We start from the raw sequence: 15,460 nt of genomic DNA, 5'->3' as shown, positions 1-15,460 counted from the left end.
TGAAGAGGGGTTTCTCTGCCTAATCACATTTCCTGGTCTGCTTTACTTTGATGGGTCTGGTCAGTCCAAGAGGCATTCTCCTTTCAGATCCCAAATATGAAGCGGGGCTTATCCCCCAGGTCTGGCATTCATATCAACCTACCCGACAAGCAGACAAGTTTGTCCTGCATCTGTACCCTTCTTACTTTCATGGTAGGTCATCTCCAGAGATGATCACTGTCAATTCATCTCTCCCTGTATGTGCATTCTTCCCCTCCCATTAAGAAGTAGAAGCTACTTCCTCTCCCTGACTCAGGATGGACCTTGTGACTTGCTTTGGTCAACCAAATGCAATGGAAGTGATGTTCTGGTACTTCTGAGCCTAGATCTTAAAGGCACTAGCAGCTTCCTCTTCTTCTTAATTGGAAGCCATCAACCATGTAAGATCTTGGTCCAACTACTCTGAGACTGTCATGCTGTGAAGAAGTCCCAGCTACTCAAAAGGAAAGAAAAGAAGAGAGAAGGATGGATAGAGAAAAGAGAGGAGAGGGAGAGAGAAATGCCCAGCCAGTTGCAAATATTCAATTTATCCTAGTTGAGGCACCAAACATGGGATTTAGGAAGTTTTCTTGAATGTTCCAACCCCAACAGATAGTCTATGACCAGAAGAACCACCAGCTGAACTTTTTAGCCACTAAGTTTTGGGGCTGAACTTTTCTGCTGCACGAGGTAAATGAAACACCTGATCATTGCCTGCCTTATACTCTGTGCTCCAACAACTCAGACCAGCCTGTGGCTCTCTGCACCTATGATGCTGGGTCTCACTTCCATGCCTTTATTCAAGCTGTACTCTCTTTGCCCACATTTCTCCTCTGCCTGGCTAACTTTTATTACACTTTTGTCTCATTTTATTTTTTTCCTAAGCAAATCACTATCATTGCATTAATGACATTGCATTGTAATTGTTTCTTTACGAATCTGCCTCCCAAAGTAGGCTTGAGCTATTTAAGGGTGGGTTCTAGGTCTTATTCAGCTTCGAGGCATCACTTTATATGGAAACACAACTAAGTCCCTGCTTTAGTTCAGTTTCCCTGTGTCGGGGAGTACATGCAATTGTCTACAACAAAAACCCAACCTCACCAAGTTAGCCAAATAATGTTCAATTTTTTTCACATAACAAGTCTGAAAGCAGGCCTTCGAGGACAGAAACATTGGTTTTGCAATGTCAGAAAGTCCCAGTTTCCTTCTATCTTCTTGCCCTACCACCCTTACAATACAGCTGTCCTCCCCATGGTGGCCTTGAGGTCACAATACAGCTCCTCCACCACCTGCCTCATACCCACATTCCAAGCACAGAGAACAAAAGAACAAAGAGGAAGGAGCTATGCTCAAATCAGGAAAGCAACACTTTTACAGAAATCTTCAGAAGACTTCAATTCAAAAGTCACTGGCCAGAAGCATATCACATGGCTATCCAAAGCTGCAGGGCAAAAATGAAAAAAATGTTTGCAGAATGATAAATATCTACAGTAATTGCCCAGAGAGACCGAACTTTGAACAAGAAGCAGTGACCTCTTGGGGTTGTCTCTGTAGGAGGCTTGGAAAGATAATGTTGGCCACGTTCCCCTTGTCACAAAACAGGATTGGTGCCTATCTCACAGAGTGGATGAAATTAAGACAGAATGTGGGCACGATACTGTTCTTAGTACCAAGGACACAGTAAGCACTCAATAAAAATCATTCTCTTTCTCAGGTTTGCAGATGTGGCACTTAACTCAAACATCCAACAGTTTTCCCCGAAGGAGCAGAAAATCAGTTGACTCAAGGCAGTTGTCCTGCTCTCTGAAATTCTTCTGCAGTGAATTTGCTTCTGATGATTAATGAGTCCTTTCTCAATTGTCTATTCAACTGTTCATAAATCCAAATGGCATTATCATTATGACTCTTCACTTAGAACGTGTGACCCAGAAAAAACAAAGCTTGGAGAGATACAAAAGGCAAATGAACTGTTTTCATTCCTTTGTGACAACAGAACTGCATATTTCACTTCTGATTCATGGAAAAATAGCCAGCACACAGGAGTTGGCTAGATTGGTGAGAAGCCTCAGACCAGGGGGTTCAAGAATACAGTTTCCAATGTCTTTGTTACTGAAATCCAGGAAGCTGACCTGGAAAATGTTAGCAATAGAAAGATTTCTTTTTGCCAAAAACTTGCTCTGTGAATCTGCAAGCCTCCTACCGCCACAGGTTGTGTTGGTTTAAGCAAATTATTTAAAACTTCTGTATTGGTGGGGTGCCTGGCTGGCTCAGTCGGTTAAGCATCTGCTTTCCGCTTAGATCATGATCTCAGGGTCCTAGGATAGAGACGAACACTGGGCTCCCTGCTTGTTGGAAGGTCTGCTTCTCCCTCTACTCCTCCCCCCTGCTTGTGCTCTCTCTTTCTCTCTCAAATAATTGAAATACTAAAAAAAAAAAAAAATTTCTATATTGTTTAGGACTGTTTTCATTTGCAAGGGAAAAACACAAAAGGGCTTATTACAAAGTGAATTTATTGGCCTGACTAAAACCTCCAACAGCAGAGTTTCAAGCATGACTGGATCCAGGTGCTCAGGAATCTCTCCATCTCTTGGGTTCTCCTTTGTTGTAACAAAACAGGTCCCTTCCAGCTCCTAAACTACTACTTACCAGTATGACAATCCCCCCAGAAAGACAATGCATTTTGGGCAATGGTTCCAGAAAAAGCTCTGGAATTGGTCCAACTTGGGTCACATACCCAACGCTGGAACAGATCACTGTGATAAAGAGAATATGGCTCTCTGATTGGCTAGGCTGGGTCACATGCCTAAGGGAGATGGGGGCGGGGTCACCTCATTCAAACCACTTGGATTGAGAGTGAGAGAGAGAAAGGTGATCCGTTAAAGCATAGCTGGGGTATTCCTGCCAACAGAACATTGTGTGGAGGCCAAAAGCTCTGAATATCCTAAACAGATACAGATTCATTTAGCTATTATTGGACCTGAATATCATAATAATACTAGTGACACTCTTTACCATCTGTCAAAATCCTGCTAGTTTTTCAGGCTCATTACAAATGTCGCCACAAATAAATCTTCTCTAATTTTCCATCAGCACATTGTTTCTTTTTCTCTCATGGCCGGGATCATATCTTGCCCCGGATTATGTTGAGTTGCACACCCGTTTGTCTCCACTCCTGTTTGGAAGAAACTTCAGGCAGAGCCAGAGTGGGGCATGCCTCCCATTCATCCCCCAGAGCCTGAGGATGAGGGCTTCTGTCCTGATGTGACCAGGCCTCGGAATGAAAAGAATGCAGGATGGAAAGAAGGGGAGAAATCACATGGCTCCCTCCAGGAAGAAAACGCATCCATGACGTAAGAGAGGATCATAGAAGTCAGGCTGGCTTTTCTTTCTTAAGTCCTACTAGAATAGTCTTTCTTTCATGCGGGTGGTAAAAGCTGGAGTGAAGCTGAAAACAGACTCAACCCCTAAGATGACAGACTCTGAAATCTCCTGTCCTGAATGAATTGGAGAGAGAAGAGGAGGGAGAGAGAGAGAGAGAGAGAGTTGTGAAGTGCCTTCCTTCAATAAACAAAAATGCAAATACTCCAGATGCCTTTTACACTCTCCCCAGGGCTAGCAGATTATTAATAAGTTCAGAATCTTGCCATGCTGCTCCTATTTTTACAAGCCGTCTGTTTCCTCTCCTGTCGCTGGTGGCTTCGTTCCAAGGACACTCCCTTTGGGGGAAGAAGGAGCTGACATACCAAGATCTTTCTAGTGTCACCCTTGCTTACAGGCACCTGCAGATTCCTGTTGAATGTTTCCTGTTCCACTCAACAGGTCTTAATTATGTGAACTAATATTTGCTCACTGTTAAACCATGTTTACCCTCATAAAAGGCCAATTCCAAAGGACTGGGATTAGGCAAACCCAGAAAAATCTCAATACTTATGCAAACGTGCTGTTGTTTCCCGCTACCTACCACTTCCTTATTGGAGTCATTCAGGGCACTCTGCTTTTTGGACCTCTGTCTCTGGATCTTATTTAGAGCAAAAACCCACAAGTTTTTTCTTTTCAATTTCTACCTACCCTGGAACCAAGTTCTTCTCCTATAGATACCTGATTGATCAATCTTTCTTCCTTCCTTCCTGTGTGTGTGAGAGGGAGAGTGAGCCTAAGTGGGGCGGGGGGGGGGTAGGCAGAGGGAGAAACAGACTCCCCACCAAGCAGGGAGTCCAATGTGGGACTGGATCCAGGACGCTGGGATCATGACCTGAGCTGAAGGCATATGCTTCACCAACTAAGCCACCCAGGCGCCCTACAGATAACTGATCTTTCTGTGAAGAAATATCCTCTGTTGGCTCCTTAGGAAAAATTAACTGTTAATGACCCTAATAGGGTTGCAACGGTGCCTCCCTTTCTATGTTTTCTTAGTCCTATTTCTGAACCAAAAAGTAAAGACTTTCTCAGAAAATCTGAGATGTATTCTTTCTCAATTCTTGTCAAGCATAAATCGCATGTTTGGTCCACTGTCAAGTTTCTCCGTAATAATTCTGACATGTTTGGTTATGGGCAATGAGTGTGTTTGGGGACAAAGAGCTTTGTGATGTGTTGGGTGGGGGAGGGGGGAATTCTTTAGAACTCAGAAGATATAAAAACAGAAGCTAGTTATGTATTATAATACGTATTATATGTATATAATACGTATTATAATGGAAAACACAAGAGTTCCTTATGTATTGTTTTTGTTGGCTGTTAGACTCCAATGTCTTCATTCTGAGCTCAGAGATGCAAGGTCCCTCCACTCCCCCCAAACACACAAACCAGGCTGCTCACCTCTTCGGGAAGGGGGCAGGAATCAAGTCACACATCTATCAACCACTCAGAAATGAATCATTTTATCCACAAGTAGGCTGAAGGAAGAGCATGTGTAAGTACCTTGGTCCACAACAGAGCCTGGGTACAAATGACCAGCACTCTGGACCACACCAGAAGCTCTTAGTGCAATAGATTTTTAACAAGGCAAAATGCACACCCTTCCTCTTCTCTAAACTAGTTCCGTGACAGTGGTGGAATGAAGGTCTTCAGCTTTCAATACACATCATTCTGATATAAATAACAGCCTCTGGTGCCCTCAAACTTGACTTCCTCAAAGCTCAGGTCTTCACTTCCCCCAGTGTGTGGCCAAATGCACCTGTTCCTCCAAAAAAGACACGCTGAATACTCCTCAGTAATTATCTGCAGATATTTCTGTACCTTGTGGATCAGATTCTCCAGGGCATTCCTTCAAAGACACCAACCTACAAATCCAGATACATGATGCTTGAAATCAAAGAAAATCTGCCATACACCGTGTTCTTTAATCATTCCCTGCCTGTAGGTATAAACGGTTTAGCTATAAAACCTGCCTGTGCTGACAAGCCTGTGTACACCACGCACGCGCACGCATGCACACACAGACACACGTGTTACAAACAGTAGAAAATGCCGTACTTTTAGGACAGGCACCAGCCAACTCCTTAAATTGTGAAACTCAGAATGCAAGCAAAAAAACTTGTGATTTGAGGCCACTTTTGATTACTTTTCTGGAGATTGGCCAGCAGAGCAATTTCCAAGCAAACCAGCTCAGACAGTTGACAGCTGCACATTCAGCTCACCAGCCTAAAACCAAGCTCCCTGTCGAGCAAACGGGGATGTCGCTCCTCTTTCTCCTAGCTCAAGCTTCAGGCCTACCACATGTTAACCAAGTCACAGGTAACTGGCCTTCCCAAAAACGTGTAAGGAAGAAAGAAAAAGGAGGGACAAGCAGAACACAACTGCCTGCCGCTGGGCCATAGGAGAGGCAGCCCACAACCAGACAATCTCATGCTGAGCAGTGAATTTGGCCAGTCCATGGGCATGACAGGCTGGTGCTCATTTCAGACAAAAGGGGGAGGACAGACTGAGGTCAAACACCGTTCTCCCATGATGGGACGCCCATACCAATCATCCAGCCAGCCAAGAAAGTCGATCTTGTCAAGAAGGCAGCACGGCTGGGGTAGGTAGTCCTGTCTCTAACCAGAAGCTGACCCTGCAGAGTGGCAGCTGGGCCTCTGTCTCCACCAGTGGTGGGCTCAGAGCACATAAACCATTTGGAGGCATCTACGGAAAGAAGCCAGGCCTAAGAAGAGCGCATGCTTTACGATTCCATTTGTATGAAATCCAAAAACAGGCACAACTAATTGGTAGGGGTTAAACATCACGATAGTGATTACTTTTGGGGTGGTGGGAAAAGATCTGATAACATTCCATTTCTTGACCTGAGGGGTGGATACAAGGAGAGCTCACCTTGTGTTAATTCCTTCAGCAGTACACTTAGGACTTGTGTACCTCTGTAATTTTATGCTTCCAGAAAAAAGTTAAAAAACCCAAATGGTCAACAGGCATGTGAAATAATGTATAACTTAAGCAGTAAACCAGAAAAACAAGATTTTAATTGATGTTGCTTTTTCTGATCATGATGTGGCCAATTATTAAAAAAGCTGATTACATCCAGTGTTGATGAGTGCCACATTAGCTACATAAATTACAACAGAATTTTCAGAGAGAACGTTTGTACTATTTACCAAAAAACTGAAATGTGCATGCCCTTTGGTCCAGAAATTCCAGTTCTCGAAATATATCCTTCAGAAATATTTATACATAAGCACACAAATTTTTGTACAGGAATGTGTGTTGTAGTACTGTTTGTAATGGTGAAAAACAGCAAACCACCTACATGTCTTACAGTAGGTTAAGAAAACTGTGATGCAGCTCTACAGCCTGGAAGGAATGTAGTCATTAAAGAAAACAAGGAAGCCTAAACACACTAACATAGAAAGATCTCCAGGTACTATTGTTAAGGTAAAAAAAGTAAGTCACAGAATAGAACATGTTAAATGATTTCATTTATGTATAAATGACTTGAATATAAATAAAAAGACTTAAGCATGAAAACGAAACTAAAATCTGATGTGGTTCATTTATCTAAATATCTTACGAAACCTACCACCAAAATGAACTTCTCTCCTGAGACAGAATGCACTGCAAAAGAATTTTCTGGAACTGTCTCTGCATCCTGAGACAGACTCAAAAAGGACTGCACCACAACAGGAAAGAACTGTTTCTTGTCCCCTAGCCTCCTAGAAGAGCCTCAGCGTCTCAGAAATGCCAGCTCCCACACAGGCCTGAGCAACAGCACATGGAGTCACTCCAGACCTTTGTGCTTCCAAAGCACTTTTTCAATAACTGACTAATCCGCCTAACGGGCGGGGCAGGCGGGGCTCCCACAGACTGGGCACTCCCTGTTGCCAGCTGCCCTCCTCTGGAATGCAAAGGCATCCTCTAGAAATGGGTGTTCCTCAGCCCCGGTCCTACCTCAGTCCCCAAACTCAGCGAGGTGAGGAGGGCCTTCAAAGGACCACCCAGGACAGGACAACCCCTTCTTCTGACAGTATGTTCTCTAGAAGACTTATACCATTCTCCACTCTCCTGGCCCCACATCTACCTACCTCCTCCCTCATCTGAGGAAGAATAGTGCCACAGGCCGCAGGAGGAATAGCATCTTGATACTGTCCATTTCAACTCTGCCATTTCTGTTCAAGGATCCTATGAACAGTAGGAAAATGCATAAATCTTTTCAATTTCTTGTTGTACAAAGAAGTTAATAGAAGTGACAGTCTCTGTTACAATATTTTCAAATGGTTGCAAAGTTTCCCAGACTTTGGAATTTAATGAGCCATTAAAATTTCAAAAAATTTTGAGAAGACTAACAGGATTTTTTTGGGGGGGGGGAGGGTTAAGTAAGCACCAGGTCCACCTGAGGCTTGAACTCAGGACCCCAAGCTCAAGAGTCTTATGCTTTACTGACTGAGCCAGTCAAACACCCCTGGATTGTTCATTTGTATTTTGCTGAATATAGGCATTTAAAAAACAACCTACAGTCACAATCAATTTATACATTCATAAATGAGTAGACACCAATGTGGTTATGACAATCCCTGATTCTAAAACAGCATTTTAAATTTAATACACTTAGATTTATGAATAATACACACATATTACACATAGACTTGCGAACATTTCCTCACAGACTGGCACCAGTTGCCTTGGAAAGAACAGGCAGATAATAAATCACAAATTTCTAAGCCTGGCTATGTCTGTGAAAGACAGGAAGGCATTACAAAAAAATCTGGGGATGCCAGGGTGGCTCAGGTGGTTGGGTGACCGACTCTGGGTTTTGGCTCAGGTCATGATCTTCCGGTTGTGGGATTGAACCCCATGTCAGGTTATGCACTCAGTGGGACATTTGCTTCAGATTCTCTCTTTGTCTCCCTTCCCCTCTCTCTTTCTCTAACTCTCTAACTCTCTTATTATAAATAAATTTTATTATAAAATAAAATCAGATTCCAGGTTCCCAACTCATATTTACTATATCAGCCCTCTCAGCCTCTTTAATAATAAGGCCCTGGTATGTGTATTAAAAATTTTTTTTCCTACTGTGGTCAAATATACATACTATAAAATTTAGGATTTTTAACCACTTTGAAGTGTAAAATTTAGTGGTCATAAGTGCATTCACAGCATGGAGTCACCATCATCATCATCACTATCCACTTTTGGAACTCTTTCATCATTCCAAACAGAAGCTCTGTACCCATTAAACAATAACTCCCCACTCCCTCCCCCAGCTCCTGGTGACCACATGCTACTTTCTAAGTACCTCATAAAAATAGAATCGCCAATATTTGCCATTTTGTGTTTGGCTTCCTTCACTTAGCATAATGTGTTCAAGGTTCTTACATGTCACAACATACATTGGATTTTATTCCTTTTATGGCTAGATAATATTGCATTGTATGAATATGCCACATTTTGTTTACCCATTCATCTGTTGGTAGACAGATGGGTTTTTTCTACCTTTGGTTATTGTGAATAGGCTGCTGTGAACACTGGTGTACAAATACCAGTTTCAGTACCTGCTTTCAGTTCTTTGGAGTGAAATTGCTAGATCATATGGTAATTCTATATTTAATCTTTGAGGAAACACCAAACTGTTTACCACAAAAGCTGTACCATTTTACGTTCCCAGCAGCAGTTCACAAGAGTTCCAATTTCTCCACATCTTCATGAACACTTGTCATTTTCTGTTTGGTACAGGGTACAGGGTAAGGATGGTTGGTTTTTGGTTTTTGGAATAGCCAACCTAAGGGGCGTGAAGCGGTATGGGTGTGAAGCGGTATCTCATCGTGGTTTTGCGTTGCATTTCCTTGGCAACCAACAATGTTGAGCATCTTTCCATGTGCTTATTGTCTATATGTATATCTCCTTTGGACAAATGTCTCTTCAAGTCCTTTGTCCACTTTTTATTTTATATTTTTGGAAGATTTTATTTATTTATTTGGACAGAGAGATACACAGTGAGAGAGGGAACATAAGCAGGGGGAGTGGGAGAGGGAGAAGTAGGCCTCCCGCTGAGCAGGGAACCTGATGCGGGACTCAATCCCAGGACCCTGAGATCATGACCTGAGCTGAAGGCAGATGCTTAATGACTGAGCCACTACAAGCACCCCTTTTGTCCACTTTTTAATTAGGCTATTTTGGTTTTTAGTTTTTCAGATATAGGAGTTCTTAATATATTCTGAGTACTTATCCCTTAACAGACATATGATTTGCAAATATTTTCTCCCACTCAGTGGACCATCTTCTCACTCTCTCGATAATGTCTGTGTATACACTAAAGGTTTTAATTTTGTGGAATCCCACTTGTTTTACTTTTTCTTTTCTTCCCTGTACTTTTGATGTCATGTGTAAGAAATCATTATCAAATCCAATGTTGTGAATACTTTCTATGTTTTCTTCTGTTTTATAGTTTAGCTCTTAATTCTTTGGTCCATTTTTAGTTAATTTTTATAGACAGTATAAGGTAAGTGTCCAATTTCATTCTTTTGCATGTGGATGTCCAATTTCTCTAGTATCATTGTCAAAAAGATTGTCCTTTCCCCCACTGAATGGTTTTGGTACTCTTATCAAAAATCATCTGACCCTATATGCAAGGATTTGCTTCTAGAATCTCTATTCTATTCCACCAGTCTATATTTTCTGCCTTTTTTCCCCTAAAACTTTATTTAACAGAGAGAGAGATCACAAGTAGGCAGAGAGGCAGGTAGAGAGAGAGGAGGAAGCAGGCCCCCTGCTGAACAGACAGCCCGATGTGGGGGCTCCATTCCAGGACCCTGAGACCATGACCTGAGCTGAAGGGAGAGGCTTAACCCACTGAGCTACCCAGGCGCCCCTACATTGTCTGTCTTTATGCCAATACTGTGCTACTTTGTTTACTGGAGCTTCATAGTAAGCTTTGGAATCAGGAAGTATAAGACCTCCAACTTTGTTCTTTTTTAACAAGATTGTTTTGACTATTGAGGGTCCTTCAAGATTCCATATGAATTTTAAAATGGGTTTTTCTATTTTGGAAAAAAAAAAAGTAGGTCTTTGATAGAGATTGCATTGACTATGTAGAGCAATTTGTGTAGTATTCATCTTAACATTAGGTCCTCCAATACAAGAAGAGCACAGGATCTCTTTTCATTTATTTGTGTCTCCTTTAATTTATTTTAGCAATGATTTGTAATTTTCAGTGTATGAGTCTTTAGCCTCCTGGATTAGAAATCTATTCCCAAATATTGTATCCTTCCATGGAACATGGAATTATTTTCTTAATTTCCACTTCAGAGTTTTCTTTTCTTTCTTTTTTTAAGATTTTATTTCTTAAAATCTCTACACCCAAAGTGGGGCTCAAATTCACAAACTTGAGATCAAGAGTCTTGTGCTCTACCAACTGAACCAGCCAGGCGCCCCCCAATTCAGAGTTTTCATTGCTATCGTACTGAAATGTAATTGATTTTGGTGTGCCATTTTGTATCCTGCAACTGCTGAATTTGTTGATTAGCTTGAGCTGTTTTTGTGTCTGTGTGTGTGCAATCTTTAGGATTTTCTGCATATAAAAATCACATCATCTGTGACCAGAGATCATTTTACTTCTTCCTTTCCAATTGGAATGCCTTCTATTTCTTTCTATTGGCTCATTGTGCTGGCTAGACCTTCCAGTGTTATGCTGAATAGAAGTGAACATTTTTGTCTTACTCCTGATCTTAAGAAAAAAGCTTTCAGTCTTTTACTACTGAATCTGATGTTAGCTGTGGGTTTTTTATATATGGCCTTTATTATGTTGAGGAAGTTTCCTATAATCCTGAGTTTACTGAGTGTTGAATCTTATCAAACACTTTTTCGGCATCAGTTGAGATGATCATGTGGTTTTTTTCCCCCCTTTCATTCTATTAGTGTGATGTATTGATTTTTCATATGCTGATCCACTTTTGCATTCTGGGAATAAGTCCCATTTGGTAATTGTATATAACCCTTTTAATATGTGGTTGAATTTGATTTGCTAATATTTTGTTGAGGATTTTGAATCTATATTCTTAACAGATCTTGCTCTGTAGTTGTCTTTCCTTGTGGTGTCTTTTTATGGCATTGGTATTAGGGTAATGTTGGTCTATAGAATGATTTAGGAATGTTCTCTCCTCTTCAACTTTTGGGAAGAATTTGCGAAGAATTCATGTTAATTATTATTTAAGTTTTAGGTAGAATGCTCCACTAAATCCATCCGATCCTAGAATGTGTGTTTCTAAGCCAATTTCTCTCCTCTCTCCCTTCTTCCCATGATATACAGCTGCATTTGGAACCAAATGCCCCAAATACCTCATTTGAACACCTTGGGGTATTATTACTCTTGATAAACTAGCAACATTACGCTTTAAAATGAGAGAAATGTAATCAAGAAACATCACCAAGCTTCCTGGCTCCAGAAGGGTCCTGCAGGAGGACAACAGGACCCGGGGAGAGCAAGCTTTGGAGAAGGAGGAGGAAATCCACTGCCTGGGGAGGAACCAGGCTGCACTGGGGTGCAGCTTCCAACTTCACCTGCTTCCGTCCAGCCAGCTACTCCCCACAGGCACACCAGGCATGTAGCCACTAGAGAGCTGGACAAGTCCTTAGTCTGAAAGAGGGGGAAAGCGGAGGCGTTGTGTGCGAAATGTGACTCATGGGAGTCAGACGGCCAGGGGACAGGTCCCTCTCCCAGCTCTAAAGGGCCCAGCAGATGGTGCCAACAGGAAAAAGGAAGGTTCTTGACACAAGCTGATTCCTGTCAGCTTACTCTCCCTGAAACATTTTCTTGGTCTCTTCGTGCACAAAGATCACAGATCTTGGAAAGTGTCCTAAAATTTGTAATTAGACAAAAAAGCAACTTTCTGTAGGTTCCTCTGCCTTTAAACTCCGTCTCTCCCCTTCCACACCACCCCCATTTTCCCTCACGCATTGGTCTCCGTTTCCAGTAAAAACTGGCCTGGCCACTTGTGCAGAAAGAGGAATTAATTTAATATTTGAATACTCAACTGACTGGTTCTCCTTGGGAACAAGGAGCCAAGCAAACATCCGACAGAGAACAAGGGAAGGAACAAAATGGCAGGAAGCCCGAATGCGAAGTTCCTCCGTCATCCCGCAGCGCCTTGGACATGCCACCATGTCCTCTCTCCTGGTGAGTCACCGCCGCCCACGCCCAGTGCAGTGTAGAAACATTTGACTGAAACCCGAATGAGATCGGAAGAACAAGTCGAGCAGGTAAAACATTTCCCTGCTGTCATTTTCATAAACTGCTCAACCCTGCTTCAAGATAGAAGGAAGACAGAAGGAGGGTTTTTGGCAACACAAGGTTTTACATAATCGCACAGAAGCTCAGGATCTGCAGTGAGAGTTTGAAGACTTCGAGTCCCGCGAACGTTCCCATTTATAAACACGAGAGTCCATGCAAGCTCTGAGCAGAGAGTTTGTTTTCTGTTAAGGAGAGGGGCATCTCTGCAGAGCTCGAGAACTGGAACGGATGATAAAAGACACTTGGGCGGGTCTGAGTTTCCCCTTCAAAATCCAAGCTATAGGTACATAAACACTTACTCTGTTCCTGTGCCTACTTCCCCCACCCCTTCCACCTTCGACCCCTGCAATGGAGAAGAGGAAGTGAGGATAGCATCCCAGCAGATCAGAACTGTCTCAGAGACTGAAGACCTTAAGGAGATTGTACCATTAGCAAGAAAGGCTGTGATTAAAAACCCAAACTGTAACCCTAACGTTCAAATATTCTAAGCCATGGTTAGAGCAGGAACATGATTTGTAAAGATAGAGAAGGGCTGGTGAAAACCCTTACGGCTCTGCAAAGGTGTGAACTTACCCACAAGGCTGCTGCAGCCCAAGCTTTACCCTTGATGAATGCAAAGTTCCTCTCCCTCTTCATATAAATAGAAAGTATCCGAAATAGGCTTGTAGGAGGTCTCCGCATCATTATCATGGTGGCTATTCTCAAATACTTCTTAGGCATTCACTTGATCAGCACTGACCTAATCAGACCTATTTCAACTTCCCTGAACCACCACTTGGATGGGGAACATATCCAAGAGCGTTGCTTCATCCCTGCTCTGGAATTACAACCTTTGAAATGTCTATATAGGTAGGTGCTGCTTTTGACACAAGCTTTCATAGTAAGTAGGCATTAAAATAGAGGCTTATAATTAGCTGTCCGGGGAGGCAAATAGGTGGTAGAGCAGAACTCAAGAGGAGAAAAGGCAGGTATTGGAGAAACACCACATGGGAGAGGTTTCATTAACAATGTGAGGAAGTGTGGGCAATCCCACTAAAGTGGGAGAAGGGGAGTCCTATCACTGCAGACCGTTCTAGTTCTAATTTCCATACGTATGAGTACCTGGCTCTGAAAGTGCACCTGCAGTTTTTCTCACACCACTCCATCTTGGAAACCTGCTGTGCGCTGGAGGACGAGACCTATGATCCTGGGAGATCACAGCTCTAGGAGGGCAGCGTGATGTCTAATCCAGTCTGCGCCTCTAGCCCTGAGGCTAGCCCCTGGCCCCCGGGCCTGCTCTCAATTTGTGCTCCTTGAATCACACCCTTCCAGACCTCCCCATTTGTCACTTCTTCCTCTTTTGACTTCTCAGTCTAAGATTAGCTGTCAACTTTAAGCCCTATGTATTTAAACGTCAAGCGCTCCGCCACTGTACCTAGGACGAGCCTCGATCCTGGAGTAGATGCTTAGGACTTCTGCCTTGTCCTTGTCTGCGTGTGACCTACCACAAATGGGCTTCTGGTTGCCTGATTTTCCAACGCTTCCTGCCCTCCCTGACAACTCAGGTGACAGGCAGTATCAGGATTGGGCCCCGGGTCCTGCCCCTGTCCACCCTTTGCAAGTTTTTTCCTTCCTTTGTATCACTTTTTTGTTACTCTTCTTCCTATATTTAGAGACTGTCTCTCACCAGCTTCCTCTCATTTGGGTGGACCTAATGGACTATTCTCTCTTCTGGAGTTGAGTCTTTGTTAAGCTTCAAGCTTTTTGCCACCCCGTAACAATCTACAGTGATCTAGGGGATGAGTATAGATGTGTCCCCAGAGCAGGTAACAATGGCACCAAGAAAATAATACGTTCTCCCGCAGTGTTTCTTCTCCCCTGCCACCAAATACATGAGGTTGTGTTTGCCCCAGGGTTGGAGTGGGGTTTTCAGGGTACAAATCTGATGGGGTGATGTTCAGCAAAACTCTCTTTCGAGCAGACTAACTGTTCTAACCAGTGTCCCTTACACCCCATTTCTGCAGAGTGAGACAGACCTTACACGAATTTTAATAGCTGCGTTCTTCATACTGCGTCCTATCATAATATGATTTTGGAGTTAGATTGAGTGCGGTATTTTATTCCCTGCAGAACCCAGGAGCATAAGGAGGCATCCATATGATCCCCAAATTTCAAGCAAGTGACAGTTTGCCTGGCTCTATTCTCTTTTGTAAAAAGAGTAAATAAACTAGTAAGTATAGAATACTCAAAAATAAAACTCAAGCGGAGCTAAAACCTGCTCAGATTTTTAACATGCAGACAAACAAATCAAAGTGATTTGTGTATTTTTCAACCCAACCCAGGTCTGGATGGGCAGGAAGGGAGTAGGAATATTTGACTCAGAAAGCCTCCTTTTCTTTCTTTCTTTCTTTTTTTTTTTTTTTTTTAAGGGCCGGGAGGGGCAGAGGGAGCCCTTGTGAGAGACTCTTAAGCAGGCTCCAAGCCCAGTGAAAAGCCCGTAGCCCGGGCTCTGTCTCACAACCACAAGATCATGACCTGAGCTGAAATTAAGAGTCAGACGCTTAACCAATGGAGCCACCCATGCACCCTACGAACCTTTGACAATGACATTGCTCCACAGGAGGAGCCCTCCAGAAGTCACCTTCTACAGATGTTTTCTAGTGCTACTCATTTCCTTTATTTTGTCTTCAAGACTCCCACCCTGAGGAGAGCTCTCAAGGGGTTTTATATAATGCACCCCAGAGCAGTCACTGC

The 15,460-nt window shown here is 42.9% G+C and overlaps 1 protein-coding gene across 1 annotated transcript in view; it reads right to left on the bottom strand.

Annotated features, from left to right (window-relative positions):
* LOC123388856 overlaps positions 1 to 13,807 on the bottom strand; it is a 56,797-nt gene extending 42,990 nt beyond the window's left edge. Inside the window, exons 1-2 of the mRNA XM_045069197.1 lie at positions 13,301 to 13,807; positions 7,527 to 7,623 (exon numbers count right to left, since the gene is read on the bottom strand). The gene's annotated coding sequence lies outside the window, so the exon portion shown is untranslated. The remainder of the gene's footprint in view (positions 1 to 7,526; positions 7,624 to 13,300) is intronic.
* Between the last annotated feature and the right edge of the window lie 1,653 nt (positions 13,808 to 15,460).

Source organism: Mustela putorius, unplaced genomic scaffold (assembly GCF_011764305.1).
Source record: "Mustela putorius furo isolate JIRA1106 unplaced genomic scaffold, ASM1176430v1.1 tig00000129_pilon_pilon_pilon, whole genome shotgun sequence".
Lineage (NCBI taxonomy): Eukaryota > Metazoa > Chordata > Mammalia > Carnivora > Mustelidae > Mustela > Mustela putorius.
This window is presented reverse-complemented; position numbering and strand designations above follow the sequence as displayed.